This window comes from Piliocolobus tephrosceles, chromosome 14 (genome assembly GCF_002776525.5).
Source record: "Piliocolobus tephrosceles isolate RC106 chromosome 14, ASM277652v3, whole genome shotgun sequence".
NCBI classification, from domain to species: domain Eukaryota; kingdom Metazoa; phylum Chordata; class Mammalia; order Primates; family Cercopithecidae; genus Piliocolobus; species Piliocolobus tephrosceles.
The window spans coordinates 94,689,430-94,714,235 of record NC_045447.1 but is presented as its reverse complement, the minus strand read 5'-3'; the positions used below and the strand labels follow the sequence as shown (position 1 = coordinate 94,714,235).

Genomic DNA, 24,806 nt, shown 5'->3' with positions numbered 1-24,806 from the left:
AAAAATGCAAAGGGTACCCCAAGCATATTTCAGGAGCTTTTTCTCTTCATACCTTCCTCCTTTCTGGAGCTCTGCCATGCACCCACTGTCTCTCCAGTCTCTGGTTTCTATATCCTCCACTCGGAAAGTCTTTGAAGTTTTATTTGGGCTCCTTTCTGTGCCTGTGATTCAGAAATTTTAACTATGCAGAAAACTGTAGTGACCATGTAGCTGGCCTTGTTTTTCTTTCACTGTTCTGTTCTGTTGTTCAATGCCTGAAACTAATTGATAAATATAGTTAGTCCATGTCTAGTTATTTACTTCAGAAAAGTAAACTTGGTCCTTGTTATTCCATCAGATCTAAGGGCAAAAATTTGGTCATTCTTATCAAATTGTAAGTTTTTGATATCAAAGTTTAAGTAGCCCTCACTGGTCAGAATGCCACCTTCGTGCAATATAGAAACGGTTGACCGTTCTTCAGGTACGTAGTTACCACCTTCAAATTGCAGCAATCAGTAATATGCCCATCTATTATATGATGACTCTGAGGTAAACAGTGCCCCTGGAGCTGTGCAAAATACAACTTATGTGATCATGAACTGCAACTCTGGGAGAATTCTAGAAATATGGAGGAAAAAATGGTGCTGCGTATCTGTTTGCAGAAGAAAATGAGGTAATGATTATACTTTTTCATTTGAGGTTAAAATGGCTGGAAGGGATTCTTAAGATAAATTAGAAACATGTTGACTACTGAAGGAAACAAATATAATTCAAGAAGTATGACAAGTTGGTGAATGTATACACTGAGAAGAACGTTATGAAAGACCAGTCAAATGATTGGATGCTTGACACTAAACCACAGTGTGTGATACAATCAACAAATTAGAAATCATCAGAATGTATGTAATGACACAGTATTTGTACACACATATGTATATTTAGGGTATGTATTTACAAAATAACATGTAATAGTTCCTCCTTTATCCAGAAAAAAAAAAAAAAACACTTAAGTAAGCAACAGGAAAACTGCTTAACGGGAAAGAGAAAACAAAACCTGTGTATGAGAGACTATGGAGGATCTATTCTCTTCACAGTCACAGGGATGATAGATAAGATCTCTTTTAGACTCAGTAGCAGAGTTAAATAATTATCTCTAGGGCATAGTCAAGTTCCATGCCTTTCCATCTGCTAAAGCCTGCCCATATTCCATGGCTCACAGCCTCCTTCCAGCTTCCAAGCCAGAAATCACATCACTCTGACTTCTGCTTCTGTCATCACATCTCCTTCTCTGACTCTATTTCATACCTACCTCTTTCTCTTACAAATATTCTTGCAATTACCCACCTAGGTAATCTTCCTATCTCAATCACATACGCAAAAATCTCGTTTACCAAGTAAAACAACATAAACATAATTTTTAAAATGTTTGGGATATAATTACATGCTCAAGTGTCCTGACTGTGAGGAGTATTGTGTGCCTCTACATCATATGCTAAATTACATGAGTATCTTCCAAGGATTTCTCCAAAAGTGGAGAGCAAAGTGTAGTCCCTGAAACCTATGAATATGTTACCTGACATGAAAAAGGAGATCATGTAGATGTGATTATCTTAAGCACCTTGAGATGAGATTACCTTGGATTTTTCAGAAGGGCCCACTCTAATCACAAAGGTCCTTTGAAGAGAAGCAAGGATGTGTAGGAGAGTCAGAAGGAAATATGACTAGAAGGAGGTTTAAACTGATGTGATCTAAGAAGGACTCAACCTGGTGTTGTCTCATTTGAAGCTATAGGAAACAGGGGCCATGAGCTAAGGAAGGTAATCAGTTCCTACAAACTGGAAAAGGCATGAAAACAGATAATTCTCTAGAGCTTCCATAGGAAGCCCAGCCTTGCTGACACTTTGATTTTAGTCTCATAGAACCAATTAGAGTTATGACCTCTAGAACCAAAAGATTAAAAATTTACATTATTTGAATGTACTAAGTTTGTGACAATGTGTTACATCAGCAATAGAAAACTAATGCACATGAACAAGAATATATCAGAACGATTAGCATTTAGTTTAAGTATTAGGAGTGGTAAAATCAGTAGAAAGCAATTTATAGAACCATCAGTTTGTTCCAAGGGAAAAGAAACCTCTGAAATTTACTTGCTTTACATTCTTTTTTAGTTTTCAAAGAATTAGGAGACTCACACAAGCCAAGTTTTAAAACTAACTTAAATTTAGAGAGTTATGAATTTCTAACAGCATGCAAATATTTTGAAATTTCAAGTCATTTCTTTCCTACAAATGTGGTTTACTGCTCAGAAGACATTCATGTTACCACATCTTCACATACAATTTTACAAACTTACGTTTTCCAGTTTTTAAATAAATCTAAGTTGATCGATATATATATATATTTTTTACTCTAAACCATTAGTGCATACTTTTTAAAGTCTCAGCCAACAAAGTTTATTCTTCACCTGTCCCTTTAAATTTTGTTGATTCTAGAAGCACATTTGAAGATATTTGTGAGAATGAAAATACAAGTACCCTTTCCTGGTTCATTGGTTTGTTTGCACATATATGTTTTTATTGACTGGAATCATGATTATTATGAGAAGAGAGGATTTTTCTTTGAAAGCTTTGTTTCCTTATTTTGGAGAAAAGAAGTAAAAAATTGCTAGGAAATTTTATTCTAAGCATAGTACTAGAGTTACAGGCACATTTTGAGAAGATGCACAATGTGTCCTTTCAAATGAATAGAGAGTATTATCAGAGTTTCAATCTCATTTTATCCCCTGCCTTGTAAGAAACACTTGACTTTTAAGTCCCTATCATCATAACTCTCTAATTTTATTACCTACCTATGGATTAGGAGTAAAGGATGATGCATGCATACTATAGAGGGAGACAATGAGGAAGTTATCATAAATCTCTATCACATTCATGACTTTGCAGGTGTCCTGAAAGTCAAACTGAATGTAGACTTTATGTTCTCATTGATTTCTTTATCCTTGTTACGCCTTCAAGTTGTTCAGACACATAGAGGGGTCATTGGCATAGGAAAGATAATATTGTTAAATAATTGATTAACTCAAGGGATTAGTCATGAGATGATTAAGTTTTTTTTTTTTTTCCTGCTGAGTTTGTTCATTTCAGGATCAGGTGATTCCTGCTCTGTCGTTATTGTTATCTGCACATATTTCAAAGTGAGTAGCCATTTCTGGATTTATTAGTTGTTCTAAGGCAATAACTTATGTCATCCACTGAGTTTATCATCATAATGATGGAGAATTGAAAAGCAAAGAGATTGACTCCTCATTTCACAAATTTAATTTCTGTGCCAGAGTATTGGGAATTTTTCAACTTGCACATACTATTGATTTCATGAATAAAACAATGCAAGATCAAACATTTCTATTTTTCTACTTAAAAATCTAGTATTTCATTAGGATTGTGCTTTCTTCTTTACACATGTCTTAATACATCTATGGAGGGGCAGTTAGCTATAGGGTGAAGAAAGAAAAAGTATGGCTTGCTTTCCCATCTTGCAAGATGGCAGGTGAAAAAGTTGAGAAGCCAGATACTAAAGAGAAGAAACCCGAAGCCAAGAAGGCTCATGCTGGTGGCAAGGTGAAAAAGGGTAACCTCAAGGCTAAGAAGCCCAAGAAGGGGAAGCCCCATTGCAGCCGCAACCCTGTCCTTGTCAGAGGAATTGGCAGGTATTCCCGATCTGCCATGTATTCCAGAAAGGCCATGTACAAGAGGAAGTATTCAGCCACTAAATCCAAGGTTGAAAAGAAAAAGAAGAAGGTTCTTGCAACTCTTACAAAACCAGTTGGTGGTGACAAGAACGGCGGTACCCGGGTGGTTAAACTTCGCAAAATGCCTAGATATTATCCTACTGAAGATGTGCCTCGAAAGCTGTTGACCCAAAAAACCCTTCAGTCAGCACGTGAGAAAACTGCGAGCCAGCATTACCCCCGGGACCATTCTGATCATCCTCACTGGACGCCACAGGGGCAAGAGGGTGGTTTTCTTGAAGCAGCTGGCTAGTGGCTTGTTACTTGTGACTGGACCTCTGGTCCTCAATCGAGTTCCTCTACGAAGAACGCACCAGAAATTTGTCATTGCCACCTCAACCAAAATCGATATCAGCAATGTCAAAATCCCAAAACATCTTACTGATGCTTACTTCAAGAAGCAGCAGCTGCGGAAGCCCAGACACCAGGAAGGTGAGATCTTCCACACAGAGAAAGAGAAATACGAGATTACAGAGCAGCGCGAGATTGATCAGAAAGCTGTGGACTCACAAATTCTACCAAAAATCAAAGCTGTTCCTCAGCTCCAGGGCTACCTGCGATCTGTTTTTGCCCTGATGAATGGAATTTATCCTCACAAACTGGTGTTCTAAATGTCTTAAGAACCTCATTAAATAGCTAACTACAAAAAAAAAAAAAAAAAAAAAAAAAAAAGAAAAAGTATGGCTTATTGTCCCTAGCATTATTTCAAAGGTTAGTTCTCTTCACTGAGTCTGTAATTAGAAAAGATCTTAAAACTTTTATTTTAACCATCTACATTGATAAATTTCAAGAAATATATCATGTATGTACTTATTTTGGTATTTCAGTCTTGCCTTCAGAAAAAAATGGAAGTCTCAGATGATGTATCCCATTATAAAAATATTAAAGATTGGCAAATCAGACAGTAAATATTTGTGTCAGGTTCTCTAGGTTGTCACGAGTCATGATAAAAAACATATTCTATGCAATAAAGTTAGGGTATTTTAACTATGTGAGCTGACAAAATTTCTAGTTTGAGAACAATTAATTACTATATTGCAAGAAGCTATAATAGGTATCTCTCATGAATTCCCATTCATGAGAGATATTCTCATAAACTTGGAGAAAGTTTTCTCAACTGAGTTTTGGTAGATTTAGGTGTGAAATAAAATGCATATTGCATGAATAATGATGTGGGCATAATTATAACTTTTGAATAATATCAGATAATATTAAAAGGGGATGAGAAAATAAAGAATATTCACTTTGATATTAAAGACAGTAAGGGCTGATTATGGATAAAAATGGCTTACTAATTCCTACTGAAAATAGATGATTAAGGAGAAGAACTGGAAGATCTTTTGATGACACATCATAGTCCTGTCATGTGGCTACTGAGACTGAGCAATAAGGCTTTTTATTCCAATATGCAAAGATAACTCTAGTGGTACAATTTCACAAACACTAAAATAATAATAATTTTTTAAAAGTGCATCAGGGAGCTTGTGGTTAAAAATGTCTTCTATGATTCCATACCTTATTGAAAGTAGTTGAGGGTTAGAAAGCCAAGGTTCTTCTGTCAATTCAAAGACTTTATATCTAAGGCCACAACTTGCAGAAACTTAATATATTGGCAGAGGGGAATTGTGCCAATGAGATTAGCTTTTACAAATGGAGAGAGGAGTTTTGATAGGTTCAAGTATAAAATAAAAATGGATATGGCATGAATAATGATATGAGTATGATGATAACTTTTGAATAAGATGAGATAATGTTACAAGAGGATGAGATATATAATTTATTTTATATGTCAAACCTTGTAACAGGCATTTGACATACCGTATCTCATTTAATCCACATAAAACATTAACTAAGTAGTTCTATCTTATATTGTATCTGTCAGGAACCAGTCAGGGAAATGGAAACCACACTGGGTAATCCAATGGAAAGAATTTAGTATAGGCTTTTGGTACACAGGTGTTGGTTTGCTGAATGAGGAAAAAGGAAGATGGAAGTAATCAAGAAAGTCACTACAACCCCTAATACTGGAGCAATAAAGTAAAGTAATTAAAAATATCAGAATGTAGAATGTCAATCAATGGGTGCCAAGAAGTTGGAACTTAGGCTTCTTAGGAGGAGTCACTGCCTGTCTGCTGCTGATACCTCTATGAGACTGTGAGCCTCATTTTGTGAGTGCCAATAGGACAGTAAAAACTGGGGCTGCTGGTCATGGTGTCTCATGCCTGTGATCCCTGCATTTTGGGAGGCTGAGGTGGGTGGATCACAAGGTCAGGAGTTCAAGACCAGCCTGGCCAACATGGTGAAACCCTGTCTCTACTAAACATACAAAAATTAGCTGATCATGGTGGCATGTTACCTGTAATCCCAGCTACTCAGGAGGCTGAGGCAGGAGAATTGCTTGAACCAGGACCCAGAAGGCAGAGGTAGCAGTGAGCTGAGATTGCATCACTGCACTCCAGCCTAGGCAACAGAGGGAGACTATGTCTCAAAAACAAACAAACAACAACAACAACAAATTAGGGCCAACAGTTCCCCTGCTATGGGAAGACTCATGGCAGGTGAGTCACAGAGAACTGAAAGAAAAAGAGAAGAAGGAAGGCCTCCCCATTCCATTCTTCTGAATAACCTAACAAGAAGCCAGCTAGCACCAAAGAAATGTAGTTTGTAGAGTCCCAGCTTCAGTCACACAAAGCAGAAGGTAGTGAGGTGAATTAGGATCTGAGACATAGCAGATTGACCAGCACAATCATTTTACTCGAAATGTGTGATACTTAGAAAAATTTAGCAGCACCCTAGAGTCATACAATCAACATATAGCGCAGTCAGAATTGAAATTCCAGGTTGTCTCACACAGCCTAACCCTCCCATGCTTCTTTCCCTTATAACAGTTTGTATTATTTGAGTGAATGGCTCATTAAATGCCATTGTTACAGGGTACTCAAACCTGATCGCAGGCTCCCATCAGGGAACCTAGCAGCATCAGGCTATAGGAGGTACCAGTGTTGGCCAGAAACTTACATTCACACACCTTACAGACTCCTGGCAGCTAATAGGTGCCACTGGGATTTGAAAAACCCTTTGAGGCTCTGCTTGAATAGAAAACAGTTTGACGTGGACTCTGCTCCTGAATCGGAGACAGAGATTTGCTCACCTCCTCTGGGATTCATCTTCCGCATCTGGCGTGAGACTTATTCATAAAACACCTTATGTCCCATATAAAGTGTTCTAAATACCATATAAAATGATTTTTGAGAATGATGTCTTACTTCTAAGGAAGTGTTCTAGCCAAATTACATCTATAACACTAGGAGAATAGGCTAGTGTATTTCTATTCCATTTGGGTGAATCCCCAAGTCCAGCTAAATGAGGAATGCATGTTGCCAATGGTTTTAAAAATACAAGATCAGACAAGTTTTACCTAAGTTGCTTTTTTGTATGAAAGACAACTTCGGACAACTTGAAACAACCTTATTGGAGAAATGGTAAGGAGAGACCTTGGCATCTAAGAATCACTCTTAAAATTTTCTCATTCTTAAGGATTCTTTTCTTACTACATGGTATTCCCAAATAGAAAATAGAAAATTCATAGTATCTGAAAGGTTGGATCACTTACTTTATCACCTTATTATGGTAACTCTAAGAGAAATAGCTAGTGGTTTAACAATTGCCCATTTATAAATGTGAATGTTCAAAAGAAAACAGAGTTAGGATTTTAAGTTATAAGGAAAATTTTCATAAGCAATAACATTAGTCAAAATGTGTTTGCCTTCACAGTTGGTGGAAATGTGTGTGGTAGAATATTTGAGACAAGAACATGTATTCAGGCCACATACATTGCACATTTTCAGTCAAAAGAAAAAACAGCTATAAATCAGATTGAATATTTACTGTTTTAATGTCACTAGAAAGTAATTTCTCAGAAGTTATCCCAGTTGCTGCTGTACAGAATTTTTGTTAACTTTTTTTGTTGTTGTTAGAGTCAATACCTTGATTTGTTCCAAGGAATAATATTTACTCCAGGAAAATGCTTCTTCTTGTCATTTTTCCAAAACCTCTAAGTACCAAAAGCCCTTTTAGAAGCTGTTTTCTTTTGGGATTCTCACTGAGCCACCTACTCATTGGAGGAAAACTACTTCAACACCAAAACCAAATAAAGTCAATTAAGAAACACTGCGGCTGAATGATTGGTCTCAATGTCTAGAAGCTGGTGATTCGTCCAGTACAGCCACTGACTTGTGCAAAGGTCTGAATAAAGATACTTTTCTTTACAACACATCATTGTTATGACTGATCCTACAGTCCAAGTACTCATCTTTAAATTTCATGAACGGCCTGGATCACTACACGCTTTTCTTTTTAACCACCCAGGGAGGGTAGTATGGATTTGTTAATTAGTATTTACAATGTACTTCAAGATTCCACTAGGAACTAGATTCTGGTTACAAACTACAGAAAATAAGGGTGTTTACATAAGAAGTTTATAACATTGTTTCATTTCAAGTGGTTTTCTTATTTCTTTTCTTTTTTTCCATTTGGTTTGTTTCTTGAAGGTTTTTTTTTTTTTTTTTTTAGCTTTAGCTGTGGACAAGTTTCCTTTGTACAGGCATTTTAAAACTGTCACTACTACTTTTATAATGTTACTCAACTAACATTTATTTTGTGTGGCTTGTAGTTGGACCTCATGGTGTTTTATGGGAATAAGTTCAACATTAATCTTCTGATTCTGTGTACATGTAGGTCAATTGCATGATGAGATGTGTGGAATGAAGAGCTTTTTATCCATATCGTGAAAACTTAAGGAAACAGATGTTGTTTTTTGAAAATGAAAAAAGCTAAATAGAATAAATAATTGAGCTGATATCCTTCATAGAAAAGTATTCTATCTTAAAACAAGATTTGTGGTCTTAATGTATTAATTACCAAGGTCTGAAATAAACATGGGGATACTTGCATTATTATGTGACTGGAAAAAATGAGAGTATTTAATTACACACATAAAAAGTAAAAGCTTCTAATACACATATACACTCACACACACAAATACACACACACACACACACCAACACATATCAAATAATCTCCATTTAGTTAGTGGTCATTATAAAATAAGAACACCTCAGTCATTAGAGGAGTTAACGTAGTCCGGACTCTTGCAGTGCCAGCATTTCAGCGTGCATAGCCATGCCAAGAGAAAGCTAAATACACACATGCATGTGCGTGCAGACACACACATGCACACATACCCCCCTACCTCTGAGGTCATGGTTACCTTTTGATCAGAGGTTTTGCAAAATATCCAAAGCTCTAAAAGAAACCATGAAGTCTGAGAAACATTTGTAGGTTCTGACAAGCTTCCAAGCTTCCTGGTGGGAATACTTTGTGTTCTTTTCCATCCTACTAGAGGAGAGTGGTGGTTTATGGACAAACTCCTAGGCAATTAGAATTTCATAATTCAAATTAATAACCTCATAAAACACTGCAGATTATGTACTTTTTTTTTTTTTTTTAAACCTATAACCAAAGTACTATTGCGATAGTGATTTTGAAATTACTTGGAATTATCCTGGGCTTGCTAAAAATAATTGTTTTAAATCTTAGAGACATTTGAAATAAAAAAAAGATTTTATATAATGAAGAGGTTTTAAAAAAATTTACAATTAGATTTGCAGATTAGTAGGACATGGAATATATTTGCTTTCACTGGTTTCGTTTTATGGGAAGTAGATTTTAAGGTCAAGTTTTTCTCATGCTGACCTTTTCTAAGTAGAAAAGGGGAAATGGCGGGAGGAGACGGGGAACACAAGTTCATTTTCTCATGTTACTGTTATGCTTCATCACATTGTCTAGTGAAATGAATGAATACATTAGGTTTTTGGTTTCATGTGCTGCATTAGGTGTTTTATATATTTCCGTACTTTTAATTTAGTAGGGCAGTCCTTTCCATTAGAAGATGGGTCTCATTAAAAGAAATGTTATTATGGAACTGTATGCATTAGTTTTAATTTTCACTCAATTTAAAAAGAATACTTGGGAGAGCAGTGCATTGAAGCACATGAAAATGATTAGTTGGGGGGTCCTTCTAAAGAGAGGAGCCAAATGTGTGAGAAGTAGTGCCTCTGGGCAAATAAAACAATCAAATAGTTGGAAATGAGGTTGCAGGCTTTGCATAAATGACAGCACTGCTCTATTTTCAGACCTCCTGCCTTTCATTAATGACCATTCCTCTCTTTCTTGAGGCAACTGATGAAGAAGTGCTAGGAGTAGAGTGAAGAGGAGGGCTTTCGTCCAACTAGGACAAGACTCCTAAAGGGATGCCTTTAAGAATTTCGTATATTCTCTAGCCACGAGGAAAGTTGTTAGCTACTGAGGTGAGGGATCTCATTCCAGTCCAATACTTTAACCCAAAGATACTTAAATTTCAGTAAGCATCAGAAATATCTAGAGGGCTTGTTAAAGCACAGATTGCTGGTCCAGCCTGCAGAGTTTCTGATAGAGTAGGTCTGGGAGTGGTACCCAAGTATTTGCTTTTTAAAAAAGTTCCCAAGTGACACTGATGCTGCTGGTCCTGGAACCACACTTTGAGAACTGTTGACCCAGAACTTGCTACGAAGGACCAAATGGCTCCAAATACATAAAAGGTACATTTACATACAAATATTAGTAAAGTAGGTTTTTCTCATAAATTAGTTGGCTGTGTAATGACAGCTGAGGACTGCAGTTGTAAATGTTCAGCTGATTCTCGGTTGCAGGAAGAATATCCCTGCATAGTTATATCCCCCTCATTTCTCCTAATGCCTCATTCAGGAAAATTCTTTTGCTTGGCAAAGGTATTTCCACTCTCAGTTGGCATACGGATGATAGGGATTATTGAAAGAAGCAAGATAGTCATAAACAGATGTTAATTGTCTGAAGTCTTATAAATTAGTGTAGTTGGTATTACTAGGATTCTTTTTTTTTTTCTCATTCGGGTAACAGAAACTAACTTGAGATAACTGAAGAAAATGGAACTTCGTTGTTAGGTCATGAGAGTGCTCCCAGATCTGAATGAAAGGATGAAAAAGCCAAGCTTAAGAATGATAGGCACCCAAACAAATGGTGTTCTTGATAGCAGGCAATAATTCTTTGGGTGAATACATTCCAATGTGGTATTTTTTTTTTTTTTTTTTTTTTTACTTTGGTTAAGATGCAGATTCCATAAAGAGACTGTCCACTTAGCTCAGCATAGTTGAAGTGTCTGCCTCTTCAGAAGGGAGACCAAAATGTTTTTTTTTTTTTTTTTTTTTTTTTCATAATTCACTGAACGATGCATGCTGGGGGAAAAATTCTCCACCAAAGGGTAGAGTGTTTTTATGAAAAGTAGGGGACTAGGCCCCTGGGTGGCCGTATATGTCTGCCACATCATTTGTGAGCCTTCTACTAAGGGGATCAGCTATTTTTCAAAGGCCAACTCTAAGTGTTATCATAAAACCACAAAGTTGGAAGACAGAAGAAAATAACCTCACCAGAGACTCACTTTTAGAAAGGTTAACAACTAATGCAGTGGTTTCCACCCCAGCTTCCCCAAAGTGGAAATGGAAATCCATAAGAAATTTTCAGTATTTTGAAATCTAACCAAAATTATGCATTTGCTTTCAGAATTGAAAGGTCAAGTTTCTTCGTGTGGGATCAAATACACATCTATCCACCATAAAGCACTTTTTTCCCCATGATGTTAAGCAACTCTCTTATGTAGTTACAGCTATCTTAATTTGAAATCTGGTAAACAAAGTAATTCGATTTTTAAACATATGGTTTGGTGGGTTAAAATTTTGAAAACACAGGCTATGTGCCTGTGTGTTGGGGGTAGGACAAGGCAGGGATAATGCAAGAGGTCTTTGGTGACTCATGGTTACCATCACCAGTTAAGTCATCTGTTACAGGCTAAACTGTGTCCTCCCATTATTTATATGTTGAATTCTTAACCCCCCTGTGCCTCAGAATGGAATCTTATTTAGAGAGTTTGGTTAAATTAAAATGAAGCCATTAGGGTGGGCCTTCATCCAATTTGGCTGATGTCCTCATGAGAAGAAATTTGGACACAGAAATCAAGACCAGGGATGTACACACAGAGAAAAAGGCATGCAGGCACACAGCGAGAAGAGGAATATCTGTGCACCAGGGAGAGTTCTCAGGAGAAACCCAACCTGCCAACACCTTGATCTTAGACTTCTAGCCTCCAGAAATGTGAGGAAATACATGCTCCTTTTGTTTTAGCCACCCAGCCAATGGTATTTTGTTATGAAAGCCCTAGCTAACTATTAATAATACACCATCTCAGGAAGATGATTGACCACTGTCTTGATATCAGAGTCAAGGTTCCCATAGTACATCTTTGCAGATCTTTACAAAGCTTTGTCAAATGGTTCTCTTTTTTTATAAACAGAAATATATCCAAGTGCATTCTGTCCTCTGAGTCTTCCATGAACATTAAAATCAGCTGTTTGTCAAATCTCTAATACTGTACTTTCATTGAAGTGCTTGAAGTAATAATTACTCCCCTTTTATTGAGACATAACAGCCATTATACTTCTAATTGGTCTTCATAGGACTTATTTTATATTACCCAAATCACTTATTTTGCTCTTTCTCTGAATTTCTCAAGTTCCCCCAGGACACGCCCCAGGTAGCCTGCTGTATTATTGATCCTTTAAATAGGATCAAATTGTTCATGTGTCATATGGTAGGAAAGATGTGAAAAGCCAGAAGCAGGACTACCCTTGCTTCTGCTGATTCCGAATTTTGCAGACTGTCTTCTGTGTAGGTACCTTTTCCTAATAATTTCTAATTTGAATGTTTATTCAGCCTTCATATTTCAGTTATTTCTTCTTTCTCAGGTTCTTTATGGTTTGAAGGGTGCCTTGAAGCCCATTTCCATTGTACTAATCTCGGACTTCCTTTGAAATCTCCAATTTCTCAGGCTCAATTCAGTTTGGAGCATTTGCGACTCTGGGATGAACTTGCTCCTAGCTGTATCGATAACTGTAGGCTCCTCGGTACTGTGCTATTACCTCTTCTCCAGGCTTGACATCCATGAGCACACCTGTCTGTGAACGGTCTTCCTGGTGTAGAGGAGAGGAACAATGCATTTACTGTGTTGAAACCTCACATTAGCGTTATTATATCCTGGGGTTTTTAAAAAAATACTAACTTTTATGGAATACTTAATCTATGTTAGTCACTGGACTAAGCACTTTGCATACATGATCTAAAATAATCACACAAAATAAACCATGTGGCAGTGATTACATTATGATCATCTGATCCATGAGGAGGTAGACACACAGACAGGCTAAGTAAGTTGGTCAAACTCATACATTTAGTAGTTAACAAACTAGAATTTCCTCTCCAAACTGTATCTGATGTTTAGGCTTTAAGCAAAACTGGGATGCATCCACAATGATCTTTTATTCATTAACTTTTAACTTCCAACTTTTTCATGCACATGTATGTTTATTGCGGCACTATTCACAATAGCAAAGACTTGGAACCAACCCAAATGCCCATCAATGGTAGACTGGATAAAGAAAATGTGGCACATATACACCATGGAATACTATGCAGCCTTGAAAAAGGATGAGTTCATGTCCTTCCAGAGACATGGATAAAGCTGGAAACATCATTCTCAGTAAACCAACACAGGAACAGAAAACCAAACACCACTATTCTCACTCATAAGTGGGAGTTGAACAATGAGAACACGTGGACACAGGAAGGGAAACATCACACACTGGGGCCTGTCAGGGGGTGGAGCCCTGGGGGAGGGATAGCATCAGGAGAAATACCTAATGTAGATGATGGGTTGATGGGTGCAGCAAACCACCATGGCACATGTATGCCTATGCAACAAACCTGCATGTTCTGCACATGTACCCCAGAACTTAAAGTATAATAATAATTTAAAAAAACAGAATTCACTGAAGAAAATAACTTTGCTATCTTAGACCAAGAGACTGAGTTTTCCCAGTGCTTAGTGAGATTCCTTAAAGGATATATTTTCTTTCTAAATATACATTTAATAAATACTTAAACCAGAGACATGAATACACTGAAATAAAAGTCTATGTTATTAGTTATATTTCATCTTATTCATTCAAAAATGATGATCAATTCGTTTATGAATTAAAAATGATGTGTCTCGTCTTGTGGAGAAAACCTAGTTGATTAAAATGATTAAATCTTTCATTTGTTAAAAAACTGATATTGATTTTTCTTAACATCAACATCTCATTTGAAAACCACTTTTCACAGGGGAGAGTGACTGAGAATGTGTTGGTCACTTCTGTGGCTAGCTTACTAGAAATACGTGGAAAACGCAAGCATCACAGTTGGGTAAATAATGCCAAACTTCACAAGTTTTTCTTCCTAGTAGCCCTAAAATAAGAGGGAAATATGTCCTGGGTGTTTTGGTTGACTCTTAAAGATAATAGCTACCATATTTTATCTTAATGATTCTTTCAAATTTTGCATTCTATTCAGTAATATATTTGTGCTTGCTTTAATGTAAATTATTTATGGATTTAAATGCCATGGCTTACACTTGATTTGTTTTCTGTATTTCTTGGTTGTTGGAGAAGATATTGTACTGAGTTGATGAATTTTAAAAATTAAATGGACTGAAATGAGGAAGGTCCCATGACTGAGAAATCCATCCTGGTGTTACCTTCAGGAGTGTAAGTATGGGTATGTATGCAAAGCCAGATCATAGCTCTTTTCTTTTACTGATGGATAGGTTGTATTGTAATAATCACTGAATAAAAATGCCAAGAATGTTGCCGAAGAGACAGTTCAAGACAATGTATGTTCACACTGTATTTGTCAGAAATGTTATAAATTGTTTGTGTATTTGAGTAATATGATGGGGTTGAAAGTTCTCGGCTCCACAGGTGGGCGTTCCATTTTACTATCACTGGCATATACTCATCAAAAGACTCTTTTCAGTGAAGAAAGATGAATGATGATGTTATTCTTATCTTTAACAAAGACATGGTAAACATCATTACTTTTAATTGAACTAAAATGCTCAAATACCTCATCATTCCCACAAGCACTTCTCCTGTTTCATCTCTCAGCATTCGTTTTAATTGCAATGATCTTGTCATAGGCAATAACAACCTTGAGAGTTCCTGCCATTATTGATTGACATTATTTAGCCTTGAAAAAGTATCGGCTGGATAAGCCAATTTTGTTAAACATTCTTTATCACGCAGGACAAAAAAAGGAATTAATTCGTCTTATTCAAAGCCTGACCTTTTGCTGGATGTCTTAATTCCCCTTCTCTGTGAGGAAAATCATCATTGAAGCCAGAGTTACAATGCTGTGGCACCCTGCTGCGCATGTGGGTTGCAATTTTCCAGATTAAGCTAGAGTTCATCTGTGAAGTACGTTTTCAAAGTCACTTCCTATTGTTTTGCAAAAAAGTTATTCAAATCACCAGACTTTTTGTTAAATAAAAGTTTCCATTTTTGCCACCCCATTGAACACACTGAGGAAATCAGAAGGCATATTGTTTGAGGTGAGTATTCTTGGTAAGTGATGCAGAGGCTGCTGGGTCATTCAGAACGAGCGATGTCCTTGATGCGGGTTACCACTCCCAAAGTTTGATAGAGGCACCTTTTTTTTCAGGTTGGCTGCCTCTTTTTGATCCAAAATAGATTTAGCCATGCCTATAGCATGAGTGCCATCAAATAGTCTCCTGTTACATTAGCTTCATCTTTTACAGTAGTTTGAAAATGTCCTTGAAGTTAACTTTGAAAGATATTTTATTTCCCTGTTTAGATTTTGATTGAATTCTCTCCAGCACAGTGTTCTACTTTTTTTTATTTGAAAAACGTCTTCAGTAATTATTCTTCAAAATTTGCTAATTGTGTTTTAAATGCTGCTGCAAAAGTGATAGTATCAGACTATTTTGTCCAAATGTTATTTAGCAAAAGGTTTCACAGGTGTTAGGTTTGTTATCCCTCCATTGTAAAAACCCTATTTTAGATAGACATCAAAATATATTTTATTTTGCAGATGCTTACTATTTATAGGGTAGCAGTTTAAATGTACTAAACATCATAGATAGGACAAGTCTCTGGAACCCTATTTCTGAGATCACTCTCAATACCTTCAGATTTTTCTAATTTTATTTTTCTAATTTTGTATAAATTCACAGTCACAGGTTTCAAAGCTTCTCATTAGGTCTTTCTGGTTTAAGCCAAAAAACAAAATTTTTATTTATTTATTTATTTTTTTTATTTTATTTTTTGAGACGGAGTCTCGCTCTGTCCCCCAGGCTGGAGTGCAGTGGTGCGATCTCAGCTCACTGCAAGCTCCGCCTCCCAGGTTCACGCCGTTCTCCTGCCTCAGCCTCCCGTGTAGCTGGGACTACAGGCGCCCAACACCACGCCTGGCTAATTTTTTGTATTTTTAGTAGAGACGGGGTTTCACCGTGTTAGCCAGAGTGGTCTCAATCTCCCGACTTTGTAATCCGCCCGCCTTGGCCCCCCAAAGTGCTGGGATTACAGATGTGAGCCACTGCGCCCGGCGTAAGCCAATATTTTATACATCCATTACAAAATGTAATTTAAAACAATAGTAGTGATACTATAATAAAAAGTAACATTTTTGGCCAGGTGCGGTGGCTCAAGCCTGTAACTCCAGGACTTTGGGAGGCCGAGACGGGCGGATCACGCGGTCAGGAGATCGAGACCATCCTGGATAACACGATGAAACCCCGTCTCTACTAAAAAAATACAAAAAACTAGCCGGGCGAGGTGGCGGGCGCCTGTAGTCCCAGCTGCTCGGGAGGCTGAGGCAGGAGAATGGCGTGAACCCGGGAGGCGGAGCTTGCAGTGAGCCAAGATCCGGCCACTGCACTCCAGCCTGGGCGACAGAGCGAGACTCTGTCTCAAAAAAAAAAAAAAAAAAAAAAAAAAAGTAATATTTTTGGCTATTTTGTAATATTGTGGCAGTTACTGTGGTGGAAATTACAGCTAAATTTAGTTGTGTTCATATGAAGTTATTTGAATTATAGATTGAAATATTTATCTGTGTGCATTTTATATACAACTTGAATGTGGCCTTCGCTGACTAGTAAGAGATATCCCTATTGCCTTGAGATGTTTTTATGGGCCTTTAAAAGACCTCTAGGTGTTCAGTTTTTTTTTTTTGTTTGTTTGTTTGTTTTTGACATCCAGAACAGGATTTTGAAAATCAGAAGGGGAGACTTGAGAAAGCAAGTGTTCAATCCATGTCAATGGAATTAGGAAAACAGACAGATGTAAAAATTCCCTCTTTCTCTGAAGTTCATATGCCTGGGGCTGATTGAGCTGGAGGGAAAAATGAGAAGTCAAACACGGGAAAGATTCAGCCCACAGAGAACTATGTGAACAGGTTCGGGAGCAGCATTAGGAGACTCACCAATGTTCATTTCCAAGAAGCTGCCAAGGTGGTCCACCAATTCCTGTGGATCATCCAAGGCCCTTTGAGAATGGGGTATGCCCTTTTTATCCTCAGCAGCAGGCATAATATACTAATACATCATCCAGCAGAGAATGTATCTGCTCTGATACTTTGCAGACACCTGATCGATTTTCCCCGGTAGATACATTTTCAGCAGCCTCCATTTTTAGCAGCTCAGATAATTTATAAGCTCCCCAAAGATAGAGGATGAAAGTTTTATGCAATCTAGGAACAGAGATGAATATAAAATGGAAAGTGCATGGGAGAGACTTTTAAGATCATGAAATCCATCCTCAGTATGTAAAACATATTATTGAATGTGGTTGTGTCAGGAAGAACCAATGATTGTATATGAGTGTATATATTCAAAACAAAAATGCCAAACAGTGGTTTATCAGTTAACACACCAATCTATAAAATAAAAGGAAAGCCCAAATGGGTTACCAGTGAGAATTCTTTTCAAATTTGCATGTTGTAACTTATTTGGACAGACAAGAATTAGCCTTGAGGACCAGTGACTAGTGACCAGTCTGGTCTTGTCACAGCAGTGTTCCCTGTTCATGATGTAAATGGCATGCTAAGTTTTCAGTTGTCACAAAAATAGATTTCTTGTTCAGCACACAAAAACCTTTTATTCTTTGGACTTTCATGAAAAAGCAAAAGATTAGCTGACATGGAATATACATTCTGTCCATTCTTGTGTACATATGTGAAAACCTCTCAAAGACATCAACAACATAAGACCAAAAAAGACTCTGCCCCAGTTTTGCAGTAAAATTAATTCTGTGGGTAGCTACACCATGATTATTCTATGGGTTGGGTGCCTAAGTGTACAACACTAGTGGATATGCAGGCACTAATTTAAGAATGACTATTTGGTTTCATGTCATCAGTACAATTTATGGAGTATACCTACAGATTAAATTGCGGCTATTTTTATCAGTCTCCTCAGCAAAACTATAAATTTCTGAGAGATTATGTACCAAGTCTAAAAATATTTAAAATAAATCTTAATTGAAACTGAATCTTATTGAAGCACTAATGACTGAGGATGAAAAACAAAAAGTGAATCACGTGATTTTCCAGTCCATATGTTGTAAAATCAGTTTTCTTGTTTTGCAATCCTAGGTATCCATTGCTTCTTTGATTTATTTAGTTCCCTGCATATATTAAATCTACCCATATTTTACTGTCCCATTAAAATGCCATCTCCAGCAAAGCGGTTTCCAGAATGCCTTAGCTGAAAGTATTTATTGCTGTCACTATTTCTTTATTTAATGTTATTTGGTATTTTTCATAGGGTATGTGATTTTCTAATTCACGTTTTACTTATTTATATGTATGGCTGATTTGTTTGACCAGAGTGAAAGGGCCTTGAGGACAGGGACAATGTGTTACCCATCTTTTTATCCTCCAGACATAAGGAGTAGGAAATATTTTCTATAAAGGGTGTAATAGTAAATATTTTTGTTTCTTTGGGCCACAGGTGGCCTCTGTCCCAAAACTCCATGTTTCTAATAACCATTAAGAAATGTGAAAAACATTCTTAGTCTGGAAGCTGTACAAAACCAAGTTGTGAACCAGATTTGGCCCATGGACCGGAAAATCAACCCCTGCTTCAGAGTGTCTGGCAGTGCATATATAAAAACAAAATGTTTGTAGAAAGAATGAGTAATAATAAAAAAAATGACTAAGTAATATATTGGAGTATTCAAAAATATCCCTATTCTAATCAGCACATGTAAAAGTAAAAAAAAAAAAAAAAAATTATTTCCATTAAACAAATTTACCAGGTCATCTTCTTTCCTCCAGAAGCTGTTTATTCAAAAAACAAATAGAATTGACACTTTTCTACTACTGAGTTTTGTTTAATTGTCATTCTCCCTGGGTGTGTGGGATGTTAGATATTTTAAAAGGCTATACTCATTGTATGTAAAATCCATATACAGCAAAACAATAAATAATATGAAATACACTATTGTAAAGGAACAAAGCTTAAAGTCTGTGAGTTCTCAAATAATGCATCTATCACTAAATATTTATTGAGCCATTCCTCTCCAAAGAGTAAAGCACTATGAGGGCTTCTGCTTAGGATGTCGAAAGCCTAAGGAGTCAGCCCTTCCTACCCTAAACATGAGAGAGTGCCAGAAAATTTAAGAAACTATAACTAGTTTGAAACCCATCCAAGACTTGAGATTGTAACACAAAGAAGGAAACTGAATTCCAAAGAGGGAAAAGATTTCTTGAGGAGAGATGGGAAGCATGACCTGTTTCTCCTTTGGAAGAACTGAAGAGGGGAAGGTGGTTGCTTTAGAGGCAGGTGAGAGGATATTAGCTAAAATATTAATGAATTTTTAAAGGCTAAAGTGTAAGCTAGTGCATCAGTTTAGAATACCTAGAAGGCCAAAGACACATTCACTCCAAGGCTCTGCTTCATGAAGAGTGCCGAGTGCTATCAAGAAAGAGGCAGAGCTGGAGGCTGCTGCAAACCCCTCAGTGGCTCAGGCATACAGAAAGCTAGTGCTTGCTTTGAGGTAGAGTTATTGTTACAGGACTGTCATCTTGTAAGTGAAAGATTTCCACCTCTGGGAAAGGGGTGGAAAACTTTATTGTCCCCAGGGTTACTGTGGGATGGATAGATATAAAACCCCTCTGCCTCTTGAAGAGGGAAAGAAAGCTCTACTTCATGCCATCAGAAATCAAGAGAACATCTATTGCTTCCAATGAAAGCATTCTGCTTCCAGGAGAGAAACAAGAAAACCTCTTGGGCCAATAATACTGCAATAATAGAAAGCAGATTCCCTGTGATGCTAAGGGAAGAAATGACAATTCCCTCCTGCTCTAGAACCTCAAGAGATGTAAGGTAGAATTTGGTTGCTTTGAGGACAAAGGGGCAAGAAAAATGAGAAAGCCCCATCCCCAAATGCCCACATTCAAGAACCTTCCTAATATTAAAACTAGAACAAGGAAACAGAGGACCTACCTAGCTCCACCATGAGACTGGCACTGAAATAGTCTACCCAGGGAGATAGAGTAAGAGAAGCAGTTGGCAAACAACAGCCTGTGGGCCAATTCCACTCAGCAGACTGTTTCTGTAATGCCTGTGAACTAAGAAATGGTATTTACAGTCTTAAAGGATTGTAGAATAAAATTAAGGAAAAATATGGGTCGGAGACCATATGCAGCCTAAAAAGCCACATTATTTAGTATCTTACAGAAAAAGTTTTCTGACTCCTCTACTGTACAGTTGTATAAAAACATCTAAACATGAAGATGGAGTTGGAAGACAATGAAAAACCCCACAGTTTCCAGGCTCCACTCATTAAGCACTATAATGTGAGGCAACCCCTGAAGGAATTTGAAGTTTATGTGCACCAAAGTTAATAGTAATGATACGAGGGGGGCGCGCCCAAGATGGCCGAATAGGAACAGCTACAGCCTCCAGCTCCCAGCATGAGCGACAAAGAAGACTGGTGATTTCTGCATTTTCAACTGAGGTATGGGGTTCATCTCACTGGGGCATGTCTGACATTTGGCGCTGGTCTGTAGGTGCAGCCTGCCCAGCGAGAGCTGAAGCAGGGCAAGGCATTGCCTCACCTGGGAAGTGCAAGGGGGAAGGGAATTCCTTTCCCTAGCCAAAGGAAATTGAGACACACAACATCTGAAAAATTGGGTAACTCCCACCTAAATACTGCTCTTTACCAAGGGTCTTAGCAAACGGCACACCAGGAGATTATATCCCACACCTGGCCCACAGGGTCCCACCCCTACGGAGCCTCCCTCGTTGCTAGCACAGCAGTCTGAGATATAACTGCAAGGAGGCAGAGAGGCTGGGGGAGGGGCACCTGCCATTGCTGAGGCTCAGTAGGTAAACAAAGCCCACAGCAGCAATGGAACAAAGCTGGATGGAGAATGACTTTGACGAGTTGAGAGAAGAAGGCTTTAGTTGATCAAACTTCTCAGAGCTAAAGGAGGAACTACGTAACCAGCGCAAAGAAACTAAAAACCTTGAAAAAAGATTTGACGAATGGCTAATTAGAATAACCAATGTAGAGAAGTCCCTAAAAGAACTGATAGAGATGAAAACCATAACACAAGAACTATGTGACAAATGCACAAGCTTCAGTAACTGACTCGATCATCTGGAATAAAGAGTATCAGAGATTGAATATCAAATGAATGAAATGAAGCAAGAAGAGAAGTGTAGAGAAAAAAGAGTAAAAAGACATGAACAAAACCTCCAAGAAATATGGTATTATGTGAAAAGACCAAATCTACATCTAATCGGTGTGACTGAAAGTGACAGGGAAAATGGAACCAAGTTGGAAAACACTCTGCAGGATATCATCCAGGAGAATTTCCCCAACCTAGTAAGGCAGGCCAACATTCAAATTCAGGAAATACAGAGAATGCCACAAAAATAGTCCTCGAGAAGAGCAACTCCAAGACACATAATTGTCAGATTCACCAAAGTTGAAATGAAGGAAAAATGTTAACAGCAGCCAGAGAGAAAGGTCAGGTTACCCACAAAGGGAAGCCCATCAGACTAACAGCAGATCTCTCAGCAGAAACTCTCCAAGCCAGAAGAGAGTGGGGGCCAATATTCAACATTCTTAAAGAAAAGAATTTTCAATCCAGAATTTCATATCCAGCCAAATTAAGTTTCATAAGTGAAGGAGAAATAAAATCCTTTACAGACAAGCAAATGCTGAGAGATTTTGTCACCACCAGGCCTGCCCTACAAGAGATCCTGAAGGAAGCACTAAACATGGAAAGGAACAACAGGTACCAGCCATTGCAAAAACATGTCAAAATGTAAAGTCCATTGATGCTGGGAAGAAACTGCATCAACTAGCGAGCAAAACAACCAGCTAATATCATAATGACAGGATCAAGTACACACATAACAATATTAACCTTAAATGTAAATGACCTAAATGGTTCAATTAAAAGATACAGACTGGCAAATTGGATAAAGAGTAAAGACCCATCAGTTGGCTGTATTCAGGAGACCCATCTCACATGCAGAGACACACATAGGCTCAAAATAAAGGGATGGAGGAAGATCTACCAAGCAAATGGAAAACAAACAAACAAAAAAAAAAGCAGGGGTTGCAATCCTAGTCTCTGATAAAACAGACTTTAAACCATCAAAGATCAAGAGACAAAGAAGCCCATTACATAATGGTAAAGGGATCAATTCATCAGAAAGAGCTAACTATCCTAAATATATATGCACCCAATACAGGAGCACCCAGATTCATTAAGCAAGTCCTTAGAGACTTACAAAGAGACTTAGACTCCCATACAATAATAATGGGAGACTTCAACACTGCACTGTCGACATTAGACAGATCAACGAGACAGAAAGTCAACAAGGATATCCAGGAATTGAACTCAACTCTGCACCAAGGGGACCTAATAGACATCTATAGAACTCTCCACCCCAAGTCAACAGAATATACATTCTTCTCAGTACCACATCACACTTATTACAAAATTGACCACATAGTTGGTCAGCAAATGTAAAAGAACAGAAATTATAACAAACTGTCTCTCAGACCACAGTACAATCAAACTAGATCTCACGACTAAGAAACTCAATCAAAACTGCTCAACTACATGGAAACTGAACAACCTGCTCCTGAATGACTACTGAGTACATAACAAAATGAAGGCAGAAATAAAGATATCCTTTGAAACCAATGAGAACAAAGATACAACATACCAGAATCTCTGGGACATATTTAAAGCAATGTGTAGAGGGAAATTTATGGCACTAAATGCCCACAAGAGAAAGCAGGAAAGATCTAAAATTTACAATCTAACATCACAATTAAAAGAAATAGAGAAGCAAGAGCAAACACATTCAAAAACTAGCAGAAGGCAAGAAATAACTAAGATCAGAGCAGAACTGAAGGAGATAAAGACACAAAAACCCTCCAAAAAAATCAATGAATCCAGGAACTGGTTTTTTGAAAAGATCAACAAAATTGATAGACTGCTAGCAAGACTAATAAAGAAGAAAAGAGAGAAGAATCAAATAGATGCAATACAAAATGATAAAGGGGATATCACCACCAACCCCACAGAAATACAAACTACCATCAGAGAATACTATAAACACCTCTATGCAAATAAATTAGAAAACCTAGAAGAAATGGATAATTTCCTGGACACTTACACTCTCCCAAGACTAAACCAGGAAGAAGTTGAATCCCTGAATTGACCAAGAGCAGGCTTTGAAACTGAGGCAATAATTAATAGCCTACCAACCAAAAAAAGTCCAAGACCAGATGGATTCACAGCCGAACTCTACCAGAGGTACAAGGAGGAGTTGGTACCATTCCTTCTGAAACTATTCCAATTAATAGAAAAAGAGGGAATCCTCCCTAACTCATTTTACAAGGCCAACATCATCCTGATACCAAAGCCTGACAGAGATACAACAACAACAAAAAGAGAATATTAGACCAATATCCCTGATGAACATCGATGCAAAAATCCTCAATAAAATACTGGCAAACTGAATCCAGCAGCACATCAAAAAGCTTATCCACCATGATCAAGTGAGCTTCATCCCTAGGATGCAAGGCTGGTTCAACATATGCAAATCAAAAAATGTAATCCAGCATATAAACAGAACCAAAGACAAAAATCACATGATCATCTCAATAGATGCAGAAAAGGCCTTTGACAAAATTCAACAGCCCTTCATGCTAAAATCTCTCAATAAATTCGGTATTGATGGAACGTATCTCAAAATAATAAGAGCTATTAATGTTAAACCCACAGCCAATATCATACTGAATGGGTAAAAACTGGAAGCATTCCCTTTGAAAACTGGCACAAGACAGGGATGCCCTCTCTCACCACTCCTATTCAACATAGTGTTGGAAGTTCTGTCTAGGACAATCACACTAGAGAAAGAAAGAAAGGGTATTTAGTTAGGAAAAGAAGAAGTCAAATTGTCCCTGGTTGCAGATGACATGACTGTATATTTAGAAAACCCCATTGTCTCAGCCCAAAGTCTCCTTAAGCTGATAAGCAACTTCAGCAAAATCTCAGGACACAAAATCAATGTGTAAAAATCACAAGCATTCTTATCCACCAGTAACAGACAGAGAGCCAAATCATGAATGAACTCGCATTCACAATAGCTTCAAAGAGAATAAAATGTCTAGGAAATCAACTTACAAGGGATGTAAAGGACCTCTTCAAGGAGAACTACAAACCACTGCTCAGTGAAATAAAGGAGGACACAAACAAATGGAAGAACATACCATGCTTATGGATAGAAAGAATCAATACTGTGAAAATGGCCATACTGCCCAAAGTAATTTATAAATTCAATGCCATCCCCATCAAGCTACCAATGAGTTTCTTCACAGAATTGGAAAAAACTGCATTAAAGTTCATATGGAATCCAAAAAGACCCCTCATTGCCAAGACAATCCTAAGCCAAAAGAACAAAGTTGGAGGCCTCACGCTACCTGACTTCAAACTACACTACAAGGCTACAGTAACCAAAACAGCATGGTACTGGTACCAAAAC

General features: G+C 37.6%; 1 pseudogene across 1 annotated transcript; it reads left to right on the top strand.

The window, feature by feature from the left end:
• Positions 1–3,516: 3,516 nt before the first annotated feature.
• On the top strand, positions 3,517–4,380 carry LOC111543381 (annotated as a pseudogene). Its single transcript, XR_002731848.3, has one exon. The product of XR_002731848.3 is annotated as a 60S ribosomal protein L6 pseudogene (transcript).
• The last annotated feature ends 20,426 nt before the right edge of the window (positions 4,381–24,806 follow it).